General features: G+C 41.5%; 1 pseudogene; it reads right to left on the bottom strand.

Moving 5' to 3' along the window:
• Positions 1–289: 289 nt before the first annotated feature.
• Positions 290–1,035, bottom strand: LOC117694293 (holocytochrome c-type synthase-like; annotated as a pseudogene).
• Between the last annotated feature and the right edge of the window lie 10,068 nt (positions 1,036–11,103).

Below are 11,103 nucleotides of genomic sequence, written 5' to 3'. Positions count from 1 at the left end.
GTCTACAGAAAATACCATGAAATACTGCAGTTAATAGAAAAACTAAGGGACTGCTTCCCACTTATACCAAACAGGGAAAAAAAAATTAAACCGACCTATTATCTGCAATGGAAAATATGACTCAAAATTTAATGGAGCATGGCATCTTTGCTAAATACAAGATCAAGTATGACCACTCACTTCAAAAGTACCCTCAGTGACATTAAGAGTGCATTTAGTTTGGGGAAATTAACTTAACAACTTTCTCAGGAAAACAGTTTCACTTTTTTCATAACAAACAAAATAGTGGTTATGAAGTTCAGCGCCACCAAGCAACCTTCATTCTGTCCCATACTGCTGACAATGAATCAAAGGCAGGATGAACATCCAGGATAGTGAACTGGTAGTCCTTGTTGACCTCACCGCCATCATAGTTATCAATGACATACCTAACTTCTGTGCCACAATGATTGATGATCCAGTCATGTCGTCAAAGGGAAATTCATACCACATCCAGGAATGAATTCTTGCCCTTGGTGAATACTCTCTTGCTTTGCCTCCAAATCTGACCGATGATGGGCAACAGGGACACTCATGAGCATGAAGTGCTTCCCATTTCAAAGTCTTCTTCCAAGCTTGCTCATTATTCTGATTGTGAATTCTAATGATATTGTACATATCGTTCTGACTAATATCATCATCCTTCCACTTCCACCCTTTCCGTAACATGGCATTTCCGAACATCTGTTCAGAAGGGTAAACCCACTTTTTCTCAGAGTCAGCTCTCGGAATTGATGACTCCTCTCTTGAGGTAGACAATGTAAATGGCTGATCTGGGGATGGTGTTTGATTAGGTGGTGGCATCAGGTTTGAAGGATCAAGGTTCTCCTTATCCTTAGTTGCAGCACCAGTAACAGGGCATTCCACTTATACATAGGCCCAGTTTTGGTGATCAGGCACAGAGTGTGCTTTGCTCTCAATGGTCAGATGATCAGATGTTTCTACAGTCAGCGGACAGCCTTTCCTTTGCCCTTCATGCATCGGGCATCCTGAAGAGGGTGAAGCTGGCTGATGATCTGAAGCCTTTGATGTGTTATACCCAGGTCTTGGGACCTCCAAGAGATCTCAGAGAACTGCCATATCCTCCGTAGAGATACATAAGGGCCTTTTCTTTCAAACCCGGGTTTGGACCACAAGTTGCACAAAGCGAAGTTGCTTCCCTGTGTCAGTGAGTGTAAACAATATACACAAGCCTGTTACACAGGGGGAGGGAAGCGGCAGATAAGGGAAGGTTTTATGTTTTTACAAACTGGTCGCAGCTGCCTGGGAACTCTTAATTGGCATGATTTCTCTTCTAAGGATGTATGATTTTTGCTTTTCCCAAGGCCATAAGCCACCTGTGTTGGAGAGTGTTTGACCATCCATCAGAGAGGGTGCCAGCTTCAGGCTGCCATGGAGGCTGCTGTGCTGTTTTTGTTTATATGTTCTCAATCTGATGTCATCGTTCCCAGGATGTGGGTGCTATTAAGGTAAGGATTTGTGACCTTTGGCTCTGGCAGTGTCCTTTTGGGAGGGTCAGGTGATGGGAAGGGGGATTTCCACGAGTGTGGGGCTGAGTGGGAAAGGGGAGGTGCTCTGGCTGTGGTGAGTGGACGCTAGCCTGCTAGGCTTCTGGGGAAGTGCCAAAGCCGGCACTTGGCTGCTGCTTTGCTCAGTGATGCTGTGGAGCCCATGGCTGGAATCACAGGGTTCACTCTCAATCTAAAATTCCCAACTGTCTACTGGTCTGTGGTCTTCACTTGTACCGTGTACCACTTGAACCGGTCCATGGTCTTCACAGTTCAATAATGGCTCCTGGACGCCTTTCTTTCCCCAAGTCTTCTCTTAGACTGTCCTTCGAGGCTGCCACCACATGCCGCTGACCTCACCTGCTGCTTTTCCACAGGTGGGGTCACAGCCAGATTTCTGGAGCGCCCAGCCATTTGAGATTCCTCAGTTGAGACTTCTGTTTACCTTAGTAGCCCATCTGTTAATTGGATTATTTTGTCCTCTGATATCTAATTTCTTGAGTTCTTTATATATTTTGCATATTAGCTGTCTATTGGATATAGGGCTAGTAAAGATTTTTTGCCCAATCTGTAGGTTGTTGTTTTGTCCCACTGACAGTGTCATTTGGCTCACTGAAGCTTTTCAGTTGAATGAGGTCCCATTTGTCAATTGTTAATCTTAGAGCCTGAGCCACTGTAATTCTGTTCAAGAAAGTTTCCCCTGTACCAATGTGTTTGAGGGTATTTCCCATTTTCAATTCTATTAGATTCAGTGCGTCTGGTTTCATGTGGGGGTCCCTGATCTACTTGGACCTGAACTTTGGGTTTTTTTTTGTTTTGTTTTTTGTTTTTTTTTGGTTTTTTTTTGTTTTTTTTTTTAATGTAAACAAATAAAATAATTTAATAAAAAATTTAAAAAGTCTATGGAAAAATATTTCTGCTATTCTCTTTAATGTAAACGATAAACCCTTTTACTCTTATGTTTTAAGAGGTATTATTGTACAACCTCATTGGCCTGGAACTCATTATACGGAATGTTTGTTCTTGAACTTAAAATGATCCCCCTCTGATGTATTGGATTTACAAGCCTGAAACATCATACCATAACATTTTTTTCTCTCCCCTGTCCCTGTCTCTGCATCTTTCTTTTTTTTTTATTAGATCTTTCATTTACACTTCAGATACCATCCCGTTTCCCCATTCCCCACCCTTAGAAAACCCCTATCCCATGCCCCCTTTTCCTTTTTGCATTTATACATTTTTAAAAGAAATGTTAATCATAGGCTTTATGAGTTCGGTATTGTTCAATCAGAGGTGTAACCCACTACCCAACCTAGATATATCAACTATCTTTGACTGGTGGAGATACATGAACATCTGCTTCCCTGTCTCCCCCCTCTATCTCTCTTTCATCACCTAGCTTCTCCTCTCCTTCTTCTCCTCCTCTTCTTACTCCTTTTCTTCCTCTCAGTACTCCTCCCACCTTAGCTCCTCCTACACATCACCCTTCCTGTTAAAAGGAAACTTTTCTCTCAAAATACAATTAGAGCATAATTATGCCTATTTGTACCAGTGAGGTACAAGATAGTCCTAATACCCAGTCCATCCTTTTGTTGACTAACCAGCACCTCTGTCATCTATCCTAACTAAAACACTTACTTCTGAACCTGGCTTTTTCCTTGGCTTTAGGATGAATGTCAGCTGATGACCATACACTCAGATCTTTTCTCTCAAAGTAAATAGTTATAAGTTTTCAACCCCGTCAGAAATCCAGAATGACTGAGTTGACTATAATTGTGGGAAGCACAAAGCATAGCTTCTAACACTTAGCCAATTTATAGAGACCTCTGAACACCTGGACACTCGCTCTACTTCAAAATGTTGGAGCATCTGTTCTTCTGCCTTCTGGCCCAGGATCATCTGACAGACCTTAGTGCTGCAGAATTATTAAGGGCTGATTACTCTGTCTTGGCAGATATAATCAGTCGACTATTCTGCAAGTGTGTCCTTTTCTGGACAGTAATTTGTCTGTAGAAGGAAAGTGGCAATTCTTGCCTAGTGGCTGTCTCACCACAACTGGAGTAACTCCAAGGATGCTCAATTTCTTCTTAGAATTTAACATAGGAAGCTGTCCGGAGCAGACAGGTCTCTAATGAAAATGAACATTAATACTGAAATGTTTGTCATGTCAATTCTAAGGATTTCTGATGTTTTGAAAACCAGCTATCCATGTAAGGTAATCTGGACTGTTGCCTGTTAACTCCACTCAGCTATTTCTGAATAAAACATAGAGAACACCCTTATAATAAACTCCAAGTCATGAATTTGCTATAGTCCCTTAACTCACAGGCTGACCATCTCAAATCAGTTAAAAAAGTTAAAGAAGGACTGGGTCTAAGCTTTGTATTCCTAAGTGTGTTATACTGGTACAATGCCTATGAGAGTAACAATATTCATCTCACTCTTATATCACTAAGAAGCTCATGCCAATGAAAACCTTAAAATTTGTAAACAAAGTAAATTGGTGCCATTTAAGAATTTATATCTTCATCTTGATATTAATTATACAGATTTCTACTAATAGGTTATGGCTATGCAATAAACCCTAGCTAATCCTCTCTATTCCGACAAAACCACTACTTTTCCCTAGGGAGACAGCCCAACATTTACCACCTTAGTCCCCATGCCCAGGGAATAGGGGCGCTGACTCATCATTAGCTTCTTCAAGCTGATTATGGGCGTTGAGATATTAGAAGAGGAGTGGGGGGGAGAGCAGGTTGACAATCCTCTGATGCTGTGTCTTCGCTGCCTCCAGATGGAATTCCCGGACCTCAGAGGTTTGAGCAGGTCTGCCCATCTTGCTTGTTGAGTAGATACACCAAGGCTGATCATTCTGCAATATACAATTCTCAAAACAAATTTTAGTATCAAGATAGTTTTTTTTTTTAAAGAGGGCTGACATTTTATTAAGAATGTTGGTTCTAACCGCTTTTCTATTTTTCCCCTCTTTTATTGGATATAATATTTACATTTCAAATTTTATCCCCTTACCATATTTCCCCCACCACCCAGGAACCCCTTATCCCATCCCCCCTCCTCCTGCCTCTATGTAGGTGTTTACCCACCTACCCTCAGCCTCCCTCCCCATCCTCAGATCCCCCCCCTCAGTGCTCAGCCTTCAGGGTACCAATGATCTTGTCTCCCACCTATGCCCAACAGGGCCATCCTCCCCTACATATACAGCTGGAGTCATGTGTCTCTCCCTATGTGCTCCTGGGCTGGTGGTTTAGACCCTGGGGAGCTCTGGCTGGTTGGTATTCTTGCTCTCCTCACAGGGCCACCAGCCCTTAAGGTTCACGGTTCCTTCAATTTACTCTCTAACTCCTCCATTGGGAACTTTGATCAGATTAATGGATAGCTGTGGGTATCTGTCTCTGGGTATGTCCGACTCTGAGAGACCTCTAAGGAGACAGCCTTATCAGGCTGCTGTCAGCTTTCCCATCCTGACATCCCTATCAGCGTCTATTTTTGGTGACTGCCTATGGAATGAATACCCAGACACAATGGTCTCCCTACAACCCCCCCTTCAGATTCTGACCCACACTTTGTCTCCATATTTGCTCCCTTGGTTATTTAGTTACTCCTTCTAAGAAAGACCTAGGCATCCTCACTTGTTCTTTCTTCTTCATGAGCTTTGTGTCGTCTGGTAGTTGAATCTTTGTTGTTTCAAACTTTTGGGCTAATCTCCGCTTATCAGTGAGTAAATACCATGTGTGTTCTTTTGTGATTGGGTTACCTCACTCAGGATGATATTTTCTAGATCCATCCATTTACCTAAGAATTTCTCGAATTCATTATTTTTAATAGCTGAGTAATATTCCATTGTGTAAATGTACCACATTTTTTGTATCCATTCCTCTGTTGAAGGGCATCTGGGTTCTTTCCAGCTTCTGGCTATTATAAATAGGGCTGCTATGAACATAGTGGAGCATATGTCTTTGTTATTTGTTGAGGCATTTTCTCGGTATATACCCAGAAGTGGTATAGCTGGGTCCTCAGGTAGTGCTATGTCCAATTTTCTGAGGAACCGCCAGACTGACTTCCAAAGTGGTTGTACCAGCTTGCAACCCCACCAACAATGCAGGAGTGTTCCTCTTTCTTCACATCCTCGCCAGCATCTACTATCACCTGAGTTTTTGATCTTAGCCATTCTGACTGGTGTGAGGTGGTATCTCAGTGTTGTTTTGATTTGCATTTCCCTGATGACTAAGGATGTTGAGCATTTCTTAAGGTGCTTCTCGGCCATTCGAGTTTCCTCAGTTGAGAATTCTTTGTTTAGCTCTGTACCCCATTTTTTAATGGGGTTATTTTGTTGTTTTGCGTCTAATTTCTTGAGTTCTTTGTAAATATTAGATATTAGCCCCCTATCAGATGTAGGATTGGTAATGATCTTTTCCCAATCTGTTGGTTGCCGTTTTGTCTTGTTGACAGTGTCCTTTGCCTTACAGAAGCTTTGCAATTTGATGAGGTCCCATTTGTCGATTCTTGATCTTAGAGCATAAGCCATTGGTGTTCTGTTCAGGAACTTTTCCCCTGTGCCTAGGTATTCGAGGGTCTTCCCCAACTTCTCTTCTAATATTTTCAGTGTACCTGGCTTTATGTGAAGGTCCTTTATCCACTTGGAGTTGAGCTTTGTGCAAGGAGATAAGAATGGATTAATTTGCATTCTTCTACATGTTGACCTCCAGTTGAGCCAGCACCACTTGTTGAAAATGCTGTCCTTTTTCCACTGGATGAATTTAGCTCCCTTTTCAAATATCAAGTGACCATAGGTATGCGGGTTCATTTCTGGGTCTTCAACTCTGTTCCATTGATCGTCCTTTCTGTCTCTGTACCAATACCAAGCAGTTTTTATCACTACTGCTCTGTAGTACAGTTTGAGGTCCGTAATGGTGATTCCCCCAGAGGTTCTTTTATTGTTGAGAATAGTTCTCGCTATCCTAGGTTTTTTGTTATTCCAAATGAATTTGTAAATTGCTCTTTCTATCTCTATGAAGAATTGATTTGGAATTTTGATGGGTATTGCATTGAATCTGTAGATTGCTTTTGGCAGGATAGCCATTTTTACTAAATTAATCCTGCCAATCCAGGAGCATGGGAGATCTTTCCATCTTCTGAGATGTTCTTCAATTTCTTTCTTGAGAGACTTGAAGTTCTTGTCATACAGATCTTTCACTTGCTTTGTTAGATTCACTCCAAGATAATTTATTTTATTCGTGGCTATTGTGAAGGGTGTCATTTCCCTGATTTCTTTCTCTGCCTGTTTATCCTTTGAGTAGAGGAAGGCTACTGATTTGTTTGAGTTGATTTTATATCCAGCCACATTGCTAAAGTTGTTTATCATGTTTAGGAGTTCTCTGGTGGAAGTTTTAGGTTCACTTAAGTATACTATCATATCATCTGCAAATAGTGAAATTTTGACTTCTTCCTTTCCTATCTGTATCCCTTTGACTTCCTTTTGTTGTCTAATTGCTCTAGCTAAGACTTCCAGTACTATATTGAATAGGTAAGGTGAGAGTGGGCAGCCTTGCCTAGTCCCTGATCTTAGTGGGATTGCTTCAAGTTTCTCTCCATTTAGTTTGATGTTGGCTACTGGCTTGCTGTATATTGCTTTTACTATGTTTAGATATGGGCCTTGTATTCCTGATCTTTCCAAGACTTTTAACATGAAGGGATGTTGAATTTTGTCAAATGCTTTCTCAGCATCTAGTGATATGACCATGTGGTTTTTCTCTTTGAGTTTATTTATGTAGTGGATTACATTGATGGATTTCCGAATATTGAACCATCCCTGCATTCCTGGGATAAAGCCTACTTGATCTTGATGGATAATTGTTTTGATGTGTTGTTGGATTCGGTTTGCGAGAATTTTATTGAGTATTTTTGCATCAATATTCATAAGAGAGACTGGTCTGTAGTTCTCTTTCTTTGTTGGGTCTTTCTGTGGTTTAGGTATGAGTGTAATGGTAGCTTCATAGAATGAATTGGGTAGTGTTCCTTCTGTTTCTATTCGATGGAATAACTTGAAGAGGATTGGTATTAGGTCTTCCTTGAAGGTCTGAAAGAATTCTGCACTGAAACCATCTGGCCCCGGACATTTTTTGGTGGGAAGATTTTTAATGACTGTGTCTATTTCTTTAGGCGTTATGGGACTGTTTAGGTGGTTTATCTGCTCCTCGTTTAACTTTGGTACCTGGTATCTACCTAGAAAATTGTCCATTTCCTCCAGATTTTCCAATTTTGTTGAGTATAGGCCTTTGTAATAGGATCTGATAATTTTTTTAATTTCCTCTGTTTCTGTTGTTATGTCTCCCTTTTCAGTTCTGATTTTATTAATTTGAATGCTGTCTCTGCGCCCTTTGGTTAGTCTGGCTAAGGGTTTGTCTATCTTGTTGATTTTCTCAAAGAACCAGCTCCTGGTTTTGTTGATATTTTGTATAGTTCTTTTTGTTTCGACTTGGTTGATTTCAGCCCTGAGTTTGACTATTTCCTGCCGTCTACTCCTCTTGGGTATACTAGCTTCTTTTTGTTCTAATTCTTTCAGGTTTGCTGTCAAGTTGTTGATGTATGCTCTTTCCAATTTCTTTTTGTGAGCACTTAGAGCTATGATTTTTCCTCTTAGTACTGCTTTCAATGAGTCCCACATGTTTTGATATGATGTGTCCTCATTTTCATTTAAATCTAAAAAGTCTTTAATTTCTTTCTTAATTTCTTCCTTGACCAAGTTATCATTGAGTAGAGCATTGTTCAGTTGCCAAGTGTATGTCGGTTTTCTGTTGTTTTTGTCCATGTCAAAGACAAGTCTTAATCCATGGTGGTCTGATAAGGTGCTGGGGATTATTTCAATCTTTTTGTATCTGTTGAGGCCTGTTTTGTGACCAATTATATGGTCTATTTTCGAGAAGGTACCATGAGGTGCTGAGAAGAAGGTGTATTCTTTTGTTTTAGGATGAAATGTTCTATAGATGTCAGTTAAGTCCAATTGGTTCATAACTTCTGTTAGTTTCATTGTGTCTCGATTTAGTTTCTGTTTCCATGATCTGTCCATAGCTGAGAGTGGGGTGTTGAAATCTCCCACTATTATTGTGTAGGGTGCAATGTATGCTTTAAGTTTTAGTAAAGTGTCTTTTATGTATGTGGGTGCCCTTACATTTGGGGCATAGATGTTGAGAATTACAAGTTCCTCTTGGTACATTTTTCCTTTCATGAATATGAAGTGCCCTTCTTTATCTTTTTTGATTACTTCTGGTTGAAAACTGATTTTATTTGATATTAGAATTGCTACTCCAGCTTGTTTCTTGGGACCATTTGCTTGGTAGATTGTTTTCCAACCTTTTACTCTGAGGTAGTGTCTGTCCTTTCCACAGAGGTACGTTTCCTGAATGCAGCAAAATGTTGGGTCCTGTTTACGTATCCAGTCTGATAGTCTATGTCTTTTTACTGGAGAATTGAGTCCATTGATATTAAGAGATATTAAGGAAAAATGAGTGTTGTTTCCTGTTATTTTTGTTATTGGCATTGGAGATATGTTTGTGTAGCTACCTTCTTTTACGGTTTTTGGAAGATTACTTTCCTGCTTTTTCCAGGTTGTAGTTTCCCTCCTTGTGATGGAGTTTTCCACCAATTATCCTTTGAAGTGCTGGGTTTGTGTTGAGATACTGTGTAAATTTGGATTCGTCATGGAATATTTTGGTTTCTCCATCAATTATGATTGACAGTTTTGCTGGGTATAGTAGTCTGGGCTGACATTTATGTTCTTTTAGGGTCTGTATGATATCAGTCCAGGATCTTCTGGCTTTTATGGTCTCTGGTGAGAAGTCTGGTGTAATTCTTATAGGTCTGCCTTTATATGTTACTTTGCCTTTTTCCCTTACTGCTTTTAGTATTTTTTTCTTTGTTTTGTACATTTGATGTTTTGACTATTATGTGGCGGGAAGTATTTCTTTTCTGGTCTAAACTATTTGGAGTTCTGCAGGCTTCTTGTATATTTATGGACATCTCTTTCTTTAGGTTAGGGAAGTTTTCCTCTATAATTTTGTTGAGAATATTTACTGGTCCTTTAAGTTGGGAGTCTTCCCCCTCATCTATTCCTATTATCCTTAGGTTTGGCCTTCTCATTGTGTCTTGGATTTCTTGTATATTTTGGGTTAGTAGCTTTTTGTATTTTGCATTTTCTTTGACAGTTGTGTCAATGTTTTCCATGGTATCTTCTGCACATGAGATTCTCTCTTCCATCTCTTGTATTCTGTTGGTAATACTTGTATCTATGACTCCTGATCGTTTTTTAAAGTTTTCTATCTCCAGGGTGTTCTCCCTTTGTGATTTCTTTATTGTTTCTACTTCCGTTTTTAGATCCTGCATGGTTTTGTTTAATTCCTTCTCCCATTTGGTTGCATTTTCTTGTAATTCCTTAAGGGATTTTTGTGTTTCCTCTCTAAGGGTTTCTATCTGTTCTTTGAGAGTGTTATTTATGTCTTTCTTAAAGTCCTCTATCATCATCATGAGAAGTGATTTTAATTCTGAATCCTGCTTTTCTGGTGTGATGGGGTGTTCAGGGCTTGCTATGATGGGGGAACTGGGTTCTGATGATGCCATGTAACTTTGGTTTCTGTTGCTTACGTTCTTGCGCCTGCCTTTTGCCATCTGGTTAATTCTAGTGCTACCTGTACTTCTGTCTCTGATTGAAGCCTGTCTTTCCAGTTGTCTCGCTTTTGTTTGGTCTTCTAGGAGTCCAGATGTCTTTGTGATTTTTTCCAGCTGCCCTGATTACAGTGGTATCTCTAGGATGCCTCAGGATATGGTGCCTCCAAGGTAGCAGTCCAGCTAGATGTCTGCTGTTCTGGGTGCAGTGTCTCCTCTTGGATATCTCAGGGTATGTTGTCTGACACTCTGAGTTCAGTTGTTCCTCTGTGGCTCTGGGTTGAGCGGACCTTCCAGTATGTCTCAGGTGGAATCTGGGGTCCACACAACTGCAGACCTGGTAGAGGTCTGGTCTGGGACTCAGACCCTGCAGGCCTCAGACCAGAGGGGGGGCGAGCAGCAGAAGGAGTGTGCTAGCGCTGGCTATGGGTTCTATGGATCCCCAAGAATGTGTCTGGGGGGCTCCTGGGTGCACTTACCCGCAGGCCTCAGACTGCAGGAGGGGCAAGCAGCGGAAGGGGCTTGCTAGCACTGGCTATGGGTTCTTTGGATCCCCCAGAATGTGTCTGGGGGGCTCCTGGGTGCACTTACCCGCAGGCCTCAGACTGCAGGAGGGGCGAGCGGTGGAAGGGGCTTGCTAGCGCTGGCTATGGGTTCTTTGGATCCCCCAGAATGTGTCTGGGGGGCTCCTAGGTGCACTCACTCGCAGGCCTCAGACTGCAGGAGGGGCGAGCGGTGGAAGGGGCTTGCTAGCGCTGGCTATGGGTTCTATGGATCCCCCAGAATGTGTCTGGGGGGCTCCTAGGTGCACTCACTCGCAGGCCTCAGACTGCAGGAGGGGCGAGCGGCGGAAGGGGCGTGCTAGTGCTGGCTATGG

Source organism: Arvicanthis niloticus, chromosome X (genome assembly GCF_011762505.2).
Source record: "Arvicanthis niloticus isolate mArvNil1 chromosome X, mArvNil1.pat.X, whole genome shotgun sequence".
Classification (NCBI taxonomy): Eukaryota; Metazoa; Chordata; class Mammalia; order Rodentia; family Muridae; genus Arvicanthis; species Arvicanthis niloticus.
This window is presented reverse-complemented; position numbering and strand designations above follow the sequence as displayed.